This window comes from Ornithodoros turicata, unplaced genomic scaffold (genome assembly GCF_037126465.1).
Source record: "Ornithodoros turicata isolate Travis unplaced genomic scaffold, ASM3712646v1 ctg00000914.1, whole genome shotgun sequence".
NCBI lineage: Eukaryota > Metazoa > Arthropoda > Arachnida > Ixodida > Argasidae > Ornithodoros > Ornithodoros turicata.
This window is the reverse complement of record NW_026999416.1, coordinates 10,812-25,591: the sequence shown is the minus strand read 5'-3', so window position 1 is coordinate 25,591 and position 14,780 is coordinate 10,812. Positions and strand designations below refer to the sequence as shown.

The window sequence follows — 14,780 nt, the reverse complement described above, 5'->3', positions numbered from 1 at the left end:
TTAGGTATTTCTATCGTCAGCGTGCTGCTGCCCTTTCAAAACATTTGTGTGTGTGCAACACTCGTCACAAAACAGAGGAATTTGATGACTTGTACAGCTCCACCTAGCAGGTAATCACATTATATAGAATAGCTTGAATTGAAAACTTGGTATTTGACAAGAAGGCATGTGAGAAACGCTATTGGGTATACCTTGACACTTGCAGACAGACAGGTTATTTGCAAAGTCGCATCTCCTCACCGTTTCAAATGTTTCACGCCTCAATACATTTAACGAACGTGCCATCAAAATCTTGTATTACAGTATATGCTCTATACACTTGCTCTGGTCTTCCTTCAGATCGGGCCAAAAGGGAGCATGCTCTACCAGGGTGAGAGCAGGGTCTGTGTCCATCCATTACTACTCTGTTACACTCTCTAGGGTGGTTTCTCCACTGGAGAATATACAGTGGCGTATCTAGAGCTACCTGCGCCCATGGCAACATGGTTAACACGATGTCCTTGGGGATGCGTTTTCGTGTGGTCCGCACTAGGTTTCACACTACAACCTCTCTAATAGCGGGTGCTTTAGATCATTTATGAATGTGCCAGTTTGAGTGCCCGACCTGGCACATTCACACCCGACCACATAATGGCGCCCCTGTTCACCTGGCGCCCATGGCACCTGTCCACACCTGCCACACCCTAGATACGCCACTGAGAATATAGCTAGTGAGCTATAGGAAGACCGAAAGGCGTCCGTACAAACTTACAGAACGAACTTAAAACGACGATAAAACCGGAGACACGGAACAAAAAAGACGACACGACACGTTCTCAGACACAGCAACCCATTTAATGACAGCCTACACTCCCAATAACCTCCTGATGAGTGGAAAGGGGGAAACAGAGGGAACACTAACGCTATTGCCTCGTGACTTAATCTCTTTGTACTCAGCTAAGAGTCGCCCAAACGGGTCATGCACCTTTTTCAATACAATGGTCTCTTGGAAAAGCGGGAAACAATTGTGACAATCTCTCAAGTGTTCGACCAATTCAGAATTTCCTGAAAGGCTGTCTGCATTTCTTTTATGCTCTAAGAGTCTAATGTCTAAGCATCTACCAGACTATCCTACGTAGCAAAAACCACATGCAAAAGGTATATAATACACAACGCCTACGGCGCACTCAACGAAGCGGGTCTTGTGAGAAATACGGTAAACTGACTTATCAGAATGAAAGGGCGTTAAAGAGCTTATGGGGTAGTTTTATCGTCGCTTTACAATGTACCAGCTCGCCTGCACCCTTGCACTTCTACCGTTTACAGAACGTCACCGTTTCAAAATAAATCGTAAAAAATATGCTGTCAAAAACATATCGCCTATAATATGCGGTTACAAATGTCCGCTAAAAATAATCGATCAAAACTCTCCGTTGAAAAATAAGCGTTCGCAAGAGAGGGAAGCTATTAACGTTCATAGGGAAGGTTAGGCAGAAAGGACGGCTCACTATTCCTTAATAAGTGCTCCGTCAGTGCCTGGTTTTGCGGTAGTTAAAAGTACGGTGATGGTGGGTCAGAGGTCTTCGAAGTAACACATCCTTCAGTGTGGAGTCCAGTTGGTTTACTTCGAAAAACAAGTATGGCCTCCCGTAGATTGCACAGCGTTGTGAACCATTATTTCGAAAAGCGTCAGTTCTGGACCAGTAAAAACATGAAGCAATCTGTTTTCCCAGACACTGTTCCTCAGTTGGTTCTCGAATTTGACTTTGAGTTTGCCAACATTGAAAGCTTTGTTGAGTCTCGCTTTTTTTTCCTTTTCTATCTGTGTCGCATCTGTCGACGGGATTCCATTTTGAATGTATTTCATCATGTCCGGAATGACACTATCCTCGAAAAACCTACGTATTTCTGGTATCTCCTGATCCAGAACCATACATCCGTGGTCGCTGCCATATTGAGTTAGTATGCGTGGGACACGAACGCTCGCTTCTTGTTCTTCATTTTTGATTCCCCACCCATTATCCTGAAATAAAGTTGTTGTGGTGTGATAAAAGCTTGTTGGATGAAGACATCCACATAGTTTTCTCTTTGTTTTATGTCAACAAGAATGGCTCTGTATCGCTGTTCCTTTTCTGTATCTTCGCAGAAATACGGCTTACCATCATTTTTATACACCAGATAAATTGCCCACTGACATGATTCGTGAATAAACGTTCCCCGGACTTCGACTTCCGTTGCTCTGGCTCCGATCAAAAGTGTTTGCTCTCCGCAGGTAGCAAGTCCGAGGACGCGGCTGCCGCTGCACCCCGTGGTCCCCTGAACGTTTTCACTGTTGAAGTCGAATCCTATATCCAGGTGCGGTGCTGTCGCAACAACTTTCAATATTTTCCCGTTGAATTGGTCGGTTGAAAGTTCCCTGAAAATCTTCTCCAACCGCTTCTCCAAGTCATTAAGTCCAACGTGGCTCATTGATTTGCTTCTCAAGTAATAGATGTAGGAGTCTTTGCATTATGTGGTGTAGTATCGTTGCCGTCGAATTTCAGCTTGATGGACGGGTGAGAGATGTTGATAATATGATGATTCGTTGGTGTTTTTGAGGACACATCCACGCGAGACTAAAAGGCCATGTATACGGATGGCTCTCTTTTTAACAGCTCTGTAACGAGCTGATTTTCCTTTAACAGGGTCCAACCACAGTTTCAAAGCAGGCACGGCATCCAGACACTTTAGAACACGAGCCTCGTCTTCCGCCACAATGGCTTCGTGCATTTCTTTCCTGACGCCTTCCCACTCTCGCGACGTTTCCACAGCGAGATCAAATTCAGGTGTCGGAGCCATATCCTTGGAGACGAAGAGATAAATTCCTGTAATTTTAACGAGAAATTTAGGAGAGTAAGCATCACTAATTTAAAAACAAGAAACACGTCAAGTGCGGTAATATGTCTGGAGCGCGAGTCTTGTTTGTCCGTGTTTGCGCCGCGAAGCAACTGTTGCTGCAGGGACTCTTGTCTTTTACTCTGGGATCACCTTGCGTAATAAAAGCAGCAATGCTATGTCGTCCCTGCTGTGTTTTAGGTTGTTGTCTAGTATCTTCGGTGTTTTTTAGTGTTTATCGATACTTTGGCTTGTTTCCTTATTTGACTCTGCAGACCACGACGGTAATTTCGTGGGAACAGGTTTGTTTCAGCCGACACATAACAGGAGACAGTGGGGTGGAAGTGTGCGGCTCCCTTATAGCCATGGACCATATCATGTATAGACCACGTGGGAGCGTGAGAGAGGGCTGGGTATGGCATTCTGGAGTCGGAGCTAAAAAAAAAAAGAATGTACGTACCGCACCACAGAACAAGGAAACACGACAAGATCGCGCATACGCAGTCAAGGAGGTGGACGAACTCCATTGTGTAAGAGCCTGGGCCTTGGCACACCGATTGTGTGCTCGTGTGTTGGTGTCGTCCCTCTGGGTGTTTTTACATACTCAGGCCTTTACATAATGTGGAAAGAAACACGACAACGTCCAGGGCAGCTCATGTAGCAGAGTTCGAGCCAGGTATCTGGAACCAGAGAAACAGAAAAATGTGTTACAAAACACCATATAGACTGCACTTAAGTCCGGCGGCGTAAGTGATTTTCTTTCCAAAGCAGGGAAATGACTGAGGATTGGTTGGTGCCTTGCTTCATGAATTAAAAAAATGGGAGTTTACTGCTCTTGTAAAAGCATGTTCGTGTTCAGAAGCTCATCTGTGAAAGCGGAACCAATGTGCTCGATATCGGTCGACAATCCACATGGCCTCTTTTTTTTTTTTTTCGTACGAAAAGAGCTTCGACACTAAATGAAGGGATTTTAAAGCCCTTTAAGGTCGTCATGCCACCGGAGCCTCCGCTGCTGCGGCGTCATCTTGCTTCCTACCCAGCTCATAACAATACAGGTCTCATACCACACAACATTCATACCAAGAAAACTAAAAGTATGATAATACCAATACTTATAATTTCGAGACAACATATACCAGGACCTCGTGCAGTCCTAGCATGATTTATCGCTTGACATGAATTGGTATGGTACAGGTTATGCTAGTCTTGATTGATAAAGGTACCAGTTGTCTTGTATGAGTTATCCGGCAGGATCTGCTACGCCCCAAAACTCTGTGATGGAGCTGCACGGTTGTGGCATTCTTTTTCTTAATGCCGCGATTTTATTGGTTCTTAGCCAGTGGTGTTTGCTCGCCCAGAGATGGAATTCTGGCATACCATCAACGTATCGAGTTTGCATTTCCCATGTATTCCACCGAATAAGGGTCAAGCTGCGCCACTCTATCGCGTGGGGCATTTCGGATACCGCAGTCTGTAGTACACGATGAACAACATAATACCACGTAGATGGGTAGAAATCCAGCGAACCGGTAGAATGTAGGAGGGGAGTTGCCTCAGGACAGAAGCGGCCGATATTTCGAAATATCGGCGGCTTCTGTCCTGAGGCAACTCCCTTCCAACATAATTCTACAGTTTCGGCATGTAATTGGAGTGTTGGAAGACGTTCACAAGGGGTGCGCCTGTCCAGGTGGCCACTCTGCGGTCAGTCTGGAGGGGCTCGACCCATTGTTACGCAGGGCTTTCGAGCAGGTAGCCTGGTATTCTGTTGTATTATTTTTTTACGGGATTTCCACGTTAACATACGTGAATTTTGTCAAATCGCGTCTCTAGTGCAGACGTACTCCGTTGCTTCCGTCAAAGACGCAGTGCTGTCATAACTTCCATGGCAGACGGACCCGCTCCAAGCCCGAAGGTGTCTGTTTTTGTTAGTAGCTTGGCTGAAGACTAGTCTTTTTCAAACCAATCGAGTGCGTGAGTGAAAATACATTTGAAGCCACTCTGCACTGCGTGTAGCGTGAACAAATCTGCGCCATCAGCCGCATCCCCGGAAAAGTTCAAAATAAATCGGCTATCCTGCACAACTTTTGTACAGCGGCCTTACAACGATGTGGGGAGGAAAACGTTTAAAGGGCACAAAGGCCGCAGAGCGAGCGCGGCTCCTTCGGCTGCCCTCGTAACATCCTCCTCGCGCTCTCTGCACTGTCGCCGTACGCTCCCCTCTGCTTTCCTCCTCACCCCTCCCACACGTTCATCCTTTGTCTCGCTCCTCGTTCGCTCTGTCGGTTAAGGGTGGCTTAAAGCGGTGTCATACTGGGCCGGCAACCGACCTGTCCTGACAAGACCTGTCGGCTGACATCCAAAGTCATCGTCTCCGCGAACCAGTTACGCTGCACAAACAAAGACGGCCGACACAGACGTCCGTATGTCGGCTGTCGCCGAGTATCGCTATCGACGGACTCTCCTGACAAACAAGCCTGGCACACTGAGTGACAACGACAACCGACAAGCTGCGTTGTTCCTTCTCTCAATATGGCGCCCTGAATAAGCCGTTTGGGAAAAGTATTACAAATTATCATTGTTTGTAGTTGATAGTCATTATAACGAACATCGGGGCAACACAGATACAAGTGTATGTTATTTATTGACGCGATGTCTCCCCTGCTTCAGTTGGCCCCGGGCGGCCTTGCAATGCGCTTTCTGCGGCAGCCCTCGGTGATTGCGTCAGTTGGAGTGGGATTGTGCGCTGTCATGTGTGTTGTGTGCCTTCATGGACCCCTATTCTGTTTTGGGATTCGCCAACGGTGCTCCGAGTAGAGACTTCATAATTCTTCTATGTACGCTTCGATACCCCACCCGAAGGGGGACCCCTAAGTTGAACTTCTGCACAATCGGACTCCGCAACTGTAAGTTCAGGTTCTTCCGTCTTAGTGTTCTCCTTCAACTGTTGAGTCAGCTTACTTCATGAAGAAGACCGAGAGACACGGACACAGAAGACGACACACGTAGGTTCTCGAGAACCTACGTGTGTCGTCTTCTGTGTCCGTGTCTCTCGGTCTTCTTCATGGATCTATACCAGCTAGCCTGCACCCTTTCCCTTGTTTCTTTACAGCTTACTTCATGTTCCCAAATAACTAGTAGACTGTTTGTAACAAATTATGCTACCGAAAGAAGCGTGTTACTGGCTTACTCAATGATCGGGTGACCTGCATGTCCCCTGCGTAATCTATGCAAGTGTCATGCACGCAAGCTTTTAAAATACCTCAGTGTCAGATTTACAGTTGGGGGGGGGGGGGGGCACCGGGGCACTCTGCTGTGGGGGCTCACTCTTGTATTCCATGTCTATCCAATGTGTTATTCGGGGTCGATATGTGTTGACGGGGGAGATATATCTACAAATTTCCGTTTCAGGGATGCGTTTCAGGCATGCAAAACACATTTCCCTTGTACAAGACCTTTTCTGGTGGGGGATCCGGGGCAAGTGCCTCGTCTGCCCCTCCCCCCCGTAATCCAGCACAGTTTACAGTATGTGCTGTTGTTAAGTAAATGCAAATGCTTCTACCGCTTAATACCGTTCGTCAATCGTCCAAGCCACAATATTTCCCTGTAAAAGGAGAAAAAAAAAGCTTTTCGGAGTTATGTCTGTTCTCGGCGATATATTTTGAGCAATGATCAAACCGCTGACGACACTTCGTCAGACTCTCTGTCTGCCGATTTTGTCATCCAAACCTGTCATACAGAAGCGACATTTTGCCGACTTGCGTCGGTCGCTGTCACTCGGCGCACTGTGACAGTCGTGATTTGCCATACAAAGCACGGTGACAAAGTCTGTCTATGACCCCGATAAGATTAGGTTGAGGAAGAATGGCGTAGCGATAGGCGGCTGTCAGCGCGGAACGTTGGCGGCGACGGGCCAAGATTACACTACCAGACTTTTAAGCTTTTAAGACGCCGGTGCTTCTCAACGCAGGAATGGGCACGAAAGAGCTGCGCTCTAAAATGACACATATTTTCTTACTTGCTGCACTACAAGAGCATAGCAACATGTCCGCTAGACTTGTACTTTACGTTATCGTAAAGTCTACATCAGTTTGTGATATCATCGTATTCTTCCTGACCCACTTGAAAATGAAGAGAAGCGAATTCGACCCAGAAACTTAGATGTGGGGAAAACATCAAGGTAAATGTACAAAGACTAAATGCCTACGGGAAAACCTAATAGTACAGGTACAAGTTTCCCGGCCTGATATTTGGTAGAGCGCGTTTTGTCGTCACGTGCCTAACTTATTGGTGTGTACGAGTTCTACACTGGTGCACTAGAGTGCCACAGTGTTTTTATGAAAATTCCAAGTTATCCATGTGTTCCATGTTATGAAACATGCTATGTTTCAGGGGCACGGAAGAGGAAAACTTCTATATCAGGAGGCTAGTTTTATCCGGGAAGAAGGGGATAGTTGCGTTAGCATCTATTGATTACACAAATAAAATCGAGGAATTTATCAGCACTGGAAAAAACAGAGAGGGGGCGCAGGTTAAAGAACATGTTTTGGCGCAACGCGCTCTCGTTGGTTGTTCTCTTGGGGGTGAAAGGGGTGTTTGCTTCGACTTGCTCGAAAAATTAAAAAAGAAATAAACATTTGGTTGCAGTTCGGTGCAGGTCCTTGACGTTTTTATTCTCGATCCTTGCCCTACCCAGCACTGTGTTTTTTTTTATTATTTTTAATTGAAACATGTACCAACCAGTCCAAACACTCGCTCTTTTCAATGTTATGTTCCTTATTTTACGATCGAGGTATCATATATCATAATCTGTGACCGAGTCGCAAACGGAACATAAACAAGGTCCCATGACTTGAAGATGGCGTTTCGTGTGACGTGGGGCCAGGACACGACAGCGGTATCGATACAAGCGAGCTCTTGAGGATGGTTAAAAAAAAATGCGAACTTAGTGGAGCAATATGTGGCCAGACGTGTGGAGATCTCGCAAAATTATGCGGTGCACTTCTCAAAACTTAGAAATCAACTTTATGATTCTTCACACGTAGAAGCAACATTTTGAGAGAACACAGTGCGAATAAATGGATTTCAATGACATAAGTATAGTAGGATTCTCAAGACTGCAGGCTGAGGAAACATGAGCGATGGGCGAGAAAGAAACACAAACACGACATGGCTGCGTCGCCCATCGATCGCGGAGGCTTCCTCAAGTTGAGATTACTCCAACAGCTAGTCTGCATCTGCGTCATAATATGTATAGGTCATGACGACACGTGGCTTATTCCGTTGTTTGGCGTAGCACTCCCGGAGTCCAGAGGGGGATTCGGGAAAAATGAAATCGATACTTTCCAGATGCGGACGGATAAGGAAGGAATAATGAACGATTGATTGATTGAACGAATGGTAAAGGCAAAAATGTATATGCTAGTCGCAAACCAGTTGTGACTAGCTACTTCACGACGCGTTATTGCGGACTCGCTATCAGTAAAATAAATTTTACTTTGAAACTTTACTTTCTGCGAGTTTATTGGCGCGTCGTATATACAGACATTATACCTTGAAAAGTTTACTTTCAAAGTTGGATTTATGAGAGATCCATTTTTCAACTCAGTCTATTCCTACATTGTTTACTTGAGCGTAGTCCCATTGTTCCGATTATGGGCTCAGTATCAAGCTGGACGACTGTATCCCTTTAGGAAGGAACCTGCGACGTCAGCTGACATTTTTATTTTCTCTTTATTTTGGTAGGGAGGCGAAAGACTTCCATTTTGAACAGATCAGAAGACGAAACAACATTCTGAATGACAGAAGGCTGTGACAGAACTTACCTTAATCGATGTTATAGCAGTGTACAAGCGCCGCAGTTCCCTTGGGTGCCCTTGATTGGATGATAAGTGTTGTCGAATGGTTCGACGAATACCTGCTACGGTAAAGTACAAAATAAATAAATAAATGTTAAGGGAATGCGAGCCTGACCAAGGTCACAGGGACCAACTGTGCTATGTGGCTCAGTGCAGCATCGCACTACGGAGCCTATAGTAGTATTAGAGTCCTACAAACCTCTGTTGGATGTCACATGATATTTGCCCACGTACCCTGCAGGTCACATGTCACACTTGGGCCCTACAATGATGGTTCACTGCTTCCGCCGATCACTTTCGGCACGATCGTCATAGGCTTTTCAAGGTCAGACCAATGGCCCTCCTGCAACGTGCCATGTGACTTACAAGGTACCCTCATGATCTGACATCGTTAGAGATGAGACGTGACGTCACAGGTGTGTCGGAAAGGGTCTTGTCTCAAATTCCGTATAACGCCATCTCCATGCTTTGTAATTACACACTTCACTTGACGTTCCAAGGTGTTTGTGGTAGAAAGCGTGTAAAAAACAATGATTGGTGGACAGTCGGAGTTCACTTTAAGAGTGGAATAAAACCAAAACCAGCTCCCATGGCATAGTGGTCAGGAGGATCGCTCTGCCACGCCTAGACTTGCACGTGACACGGGTTCTAATCCTGTCACCGGCTGTGCTGTCTGAGGTTTTCCTTGGGTTTTCCGAAGACTCAGACCAATGTCCCCCACAGTTACCTCTGAAGTCGGCCCAGGGCGCCACATTAACCTTCCTGTCACCAACTCCTTCCTGCTGTCCTCTCTCCATTTGTTCACGCCTGTACTCCGCTCATAGCCACAGTTGCTTCGCGGCGATCACACGGATTAAAATAAAAAAAATATTTAAAAAGACAATAAAAATTGCGCTAAGTATTCTGGTTCATAAGGTCATGCCCACGAACTGTAAAAGAGCTCATAATCTGTCCGTAATCCTTTACATGCCCCCCTTCCCATGTCTGTAATATTCTTGAGCTTTAATTCCTCCTAACACAGCCGCTCCTAGCCATCTTGTTGGAAGACACATCCTTCACGTGGACATTACGTTTATATTCACGAACGACCGTTGCAATTGTAATATGTTATACTCGACAAAACTGCACAAATATAAAAATGTGTATCATAATATGCATTAATTAAGCTAGAAGAGAAAATGTCTTATGAACTATGTGAGCAACACTTACACTCAGAGATAACACTAAGAAAGAGATAACGTTCGAGGGGGTACTTCACGTGATGCCTTCATGGGTTCTTATCGTCTTATCAGTTGTTTTTCCACCTGCAGGCCACCCATGGTGACCTCTCCTAGCGGGGACATCATTAAACTTACACTTTATATAACGAACTATGAGAAAGAGCCGACAGCTATTGTTCACAAAGACACCACTAGACACGAGAAGGGATGGCGCAGTGACATTGTTCCCCACTGCGGATGCTACGAACCGCATGAGACTATAAGAGTACAATGATGGGCGAACTACAGAGGTATTTATTGATAGTAACATTAACGGTGAACATTCGAATTAACCGTAACACGCCCGCCGAAAAAGGGAAAAAAAGGCCGACGGCACAAGTAGGTGGGAATTCTGAGCGAGCATCGGTGAGAGTGACGCTTTATATTAATCCAAGGAGAAGCAAGGGCACGCTTCGGTGATCCTTGGTAAATTTAAGTAGCAACCTTTCGGATGCAGCGTACGCTATTTACTGTGACGATACAGATTAATAGATAACGAGTCGGAGAGGAGTTACAGGATCAGCGAAGATAAACGCAAGAAAATGCCGCTTCTAAAAATACGCAATACAATCGATAAAAACAATTCTCAAACAGAGTGAGAACAGTAAAAAAGTAGTGAAACACTACAACGCAGCCTAAATAATAGTGAAAATATACGCATTGTGGATCTCACCTGACTCTGGACTTCCAGTGATGTTCACTTGAAGAGATGGAGATCCATCGCATCACATGGCGGGGTCTGGAGCGACGCTTATGGGAAACCTGCTTATGCGGTAGGCTGATAAGGCGTTATCTTTCACCGCGTCTTTGTTTGTCGTGCGAGTAAGTATCACCTCCTGGTGCGGGAATGTGGCTTTAGAGTAAGACTGAAGGTATAGGGTTACACCACTAGGTGCAAGCAGCACTTAAATGAGAAATCGTTGTTTAAGTTGTAAAATAGCATAGTATAGTAGCATAGCATGGCTTGGTATATGATGTCTTTTAAGTAAATGTAGAATAGAATGTGGTGATCTCACATTCATAGTATATGCTTTGATTGAGAGAGCAGAGACGACGTCATGGGGTATGGTTGCTTTGGAGCGAGTATCTTCGTAAATGAAGGTGGTATAATGCGGGGAAAATATAATAGAGGAGAGGATATTGTTGGCACTTTCCCCCACAGTCGGGGCGAAATTCAACACGATCCCATTTTAAAACCTTTTTTTTTTTCTTTCTGCGTTGAAGACATTACGTAATATACTTGTTACAGTCCCTGTTGTCTTCCCAGACCTTATGCGACTCTGTTCTACCGTCCCTGGACTATAAGGCAAACACCTTTGCAGCTCCTCTGGCGTTATAGGGAAGAATGGAGTGAGTCTTTCAGCTCGATTTGGCCGATAAAATCTCGAGACGGAGTTCGCATAAGGCACAAGTCCTAAATAGACGCTAATGCGAAGGAGATTATAAATTTTAAAGTTAACGCTACCCACACGAAGGTTATTCGTTTATAGAATGCTCGAATGGAGAACGTTCGAAATGGTGACGCCAGATTTGCCTGGTCTCGGTATGATTTACGACGGAAATGTTCCTGAAATGATGATGTCGTGATGGTATTCGACATAAATATGTTTTTAGCAGAGCAAGCGTTTGGGTTGGTTGGTTCATATTGCATTAAAAACAATTAAAAACACCCAGTGCTGAGAGGGGTGAGAGGGGTGTCACGGGTTTGTTCGGAAAAAGAAAAATAAACTTCACTTGGTTGCAGTTCACTGCCGGTCTTGGTTCTCTTTTTTATCCTCTGTCCTCGTCCTACCCAGCACTGGGGGTTTTTAATCGTTTTTAATCCAATGTTTGTAGAGTGGGCATTTCAATGGAACCGCGTTAAAACCTTTCGGGTATTTGCTTCTACCTGCAATATGTCTTCTGTTGTAGATCATTCGAGACAACTTCGAGAGTAGGACTGCAGAACAGATGTCTTCCTTCAAATGGACCACGTCACGGTGGAAGTGTTTGTCAAAGAATGTTGTCTGTGAATCGAATAGCGTTCTCTTTTCTGCGAAGGAATGCTGTTGAACGACTAGCGTTTGCTTACATGCATCCATTTATATCTGTATGCACTCATGTTGTGCCCGTGGAAGACGTGTTTCCTTTTGTTTCGTAAATGTATTCTTCCGTGCTCTAAAGTCTTCGACGATGCAGATATATTAATAAACTGAGCAGACATTCTAGCCAGTCCTTCTGTCCTCCGTGTAATTCAAACCAGTAAAACTGCGCGATCCTCCTCTCTAGTTGTCGCCGTCTGTTCCCCGTCACGGCAGCCAGTTGTCTTTTGAGTTGTCAGGAAATAATACAAAAAATAGCACGGCAGCTCCCAGAGTGTTCAATGTAATGATGGTGCTTGCCTATTCTCAAAACCTGTTGCAAACAGTATGTTTGATGCTCTCTTTGATAGATAAGGTCTCCTCTTGTGCCCCGTCCCTATGAAAACAACTGATCAGGCGATAACAACGCACGAAGCCATCACGTGCAATTCCACTCGTAAGTGGTCTCCTCGTTGAATCTTTTGTAATGGACATCAACGCTCAAGTTTACACAGCGACATGGAGTCAACCAACGACGACGACAACAAGTAAATTAGGGTCAATGATAATATGGGGCCAAAGTTAAGAGTCAAAAAGCAAACTAATAACACTGGAAAGAATATCGTCCTATTTCCGAGCCCGATTACCGCAACCTTTGTGATCGTGACGAAATCTTAGTTAGTTAGTTTAACGCAAGGATTTCCCTCACCTAAAATGCCCCAAGGGCGGCTCCTATCACGCCCACAAATGAGACAGATTTCTTTTTGAAGTGTTATTATTAAGGTTGACGGGAGCTGTACGTTAGCAACGATTAAAATTGTCTCAGTATGAGAACAAATCCTTAACCTTGGTAAATTATTGTTTGTAAACAAATCATGTCATAGTGTTCGACAGCGCCACCAATTTGATAGAGTTGAACTACGCTCGAAGGCAAGGGCGAACAAGGTCGCGCTCGAAAGCCATGGTCTCGAGAGGATTAGAAATGGTCTACGAAGGGGGCGCGGCCTTCGGTCCACCCTTTCTTTTAATTGGAGGCAGTGAACAAGTGTACACTCGTGCAGCCCAGCCCTTCTCCTTCGGATTTGTTTCAGTCTTTTTACCAACGTCACGATGACGTTTCTCGAGTAGAGAAATTTCTCGGGTAGATGTCCATTCTGTGTGAAACCAAAGATCCTTAAACATCCGGGATCTACGTACCAATAATAAAGTGCAGATGACGGTGACAGATGATCTAAGCTTCAATACAAAACAATTTTCGACATATAATAGCAATCTTGTTGGGTTGACACTGGGATTCAATGCTTTAAAGGCTCGTCAAGAAATGAATTCCCGAGTTACGCAGGGGCGGAGATCAAAGTGGTGAGCGTGATGACACTTGTGATGCAGATGAGGCTATTTGCTCCATGCAGTACTAGTATGATAATGATTTTTTTGAGTAAATGAAAAGGAAACATCTAGCATAACAATATATGTTGTCTATTTTAGACAAGCATATGAAAATGAACTTTTACACTCTGTGCACAACTTCGGAGAGCAAATGTTCGTCCTCTCCTAGCACAATCTCCACCTGATGCTTAGCTGAGTAGTTATAGCAGTGGTAATATAAACTAGCAGCCGCAGTTTAGTGTTGCCGGTAAATACAGCGGCTTGTCTGTGCCACGCATTTGCCTGAGACCGCAACGTCTGTGCCGAAGATTTGTTCTTTCACACTATAAATGTGCACGAATACCAGTGATCCCATTCACTTTTCAACATCGCTGATTAATTTTTATTGCAATAAATTTACCTAGGAACAGCGTGCACCGAAACATATGCGAACTATACCAACCAAACGGAACGCTACAGGAAATGTTTGCACATAATTCTCGCAAGAGGCGTTGAAGGCCAAGGAGCGGAAGTGCCGGCTGTGAAACGCGTAGTCCCTACGCAAGCTGTGCTGATGCAAATATTTCCCGTCTATCGAAAACATGTCACTTCCACAATCTCTCTCTCTCTCTCTCTCTCTCTCTCCAGGGAACTTCTTGTTTTATACAGTACTTCGCAATGATCTAACAAGACCACACAACCACAACTTTTTACATGATCATTCGTTACCACATTGCCCTTCTTGAGGGCTGCTCTTGACAAGAAAGCTTGTTTCACATGCTGAAAAGGATGGGAACGCGAAAAATGGCCGAGTGTTTTGTTGTATACGTAGAAGAGGGTAGCACCTGGAGGGTCCCCACTGAACAACAGTATCTGAGGGGAAAACAATATCCGCGCGTCTCAGATGCAAAAAAAAAAAAAGAAGAAAGCACGCAAAATCACGGAAACGCGTTAGCATTAAAACTTGAAACCCCCTTTTGAAATTCCCCTTCACAAACGTTACACAACCCTTCACAACGACCCTCCACAATGCTAACGCAAGACAGCATTCGCAGCCAAACGAGCCTTTGTGCTTCCTCCGATTCAGCTTGGCGGCGACAGGGGTACTGAGCTATCATAGAGGCCTATCCTAGTGGAAAACTCATGTGACCTCCGGCGCTGAACGAATGACATGATCTACAAATTATATACAGCTATACTAGAGTGCCCAAACTTCGCTTGTTCCTGCTATGAGGGTTGTGACGCGAATGTTATGGAGTCAGCAAGGCTTATCCCCCTTCAGGCCTCCCCCAAGGCCCCCTTATCCCCTCTTCATATGTTGACTTGTTGAACTTTCTCAACTAAACCCTCAGCGCCAATGGGCACCGACATGATGCCTAACACAACGA

At 45.1% G+C, this 14,780-nt stretch overlaps 1 long non-coding RNA gene across 1 annotated transcript; it reads right to left on the bottom strand.

Annotated features, from left to right (window-relative positions):
* Positions 1-1,585: 1,585 nt before the first annotated feature.
* Positions 1,586-10,733, bottom strand: LOC135375659 (uncharacterized). The gene is made up of 5 exons (XR_010417323.1): positions 10,641-10,733; positions 8,908-9,051; positions 8,676-8,770; positions 3,314-3,533; positions 1,586-2,843 (listed from the first exon to the last, which is right to left on the bottom strand). It is a non-coding gene; the product is annotated as an uncharacterized LOC135375659 (long non-coding RNA).
* Between the last annotated feature and the right edge of the window lie 4,047 nt (positions 10,734-14,780).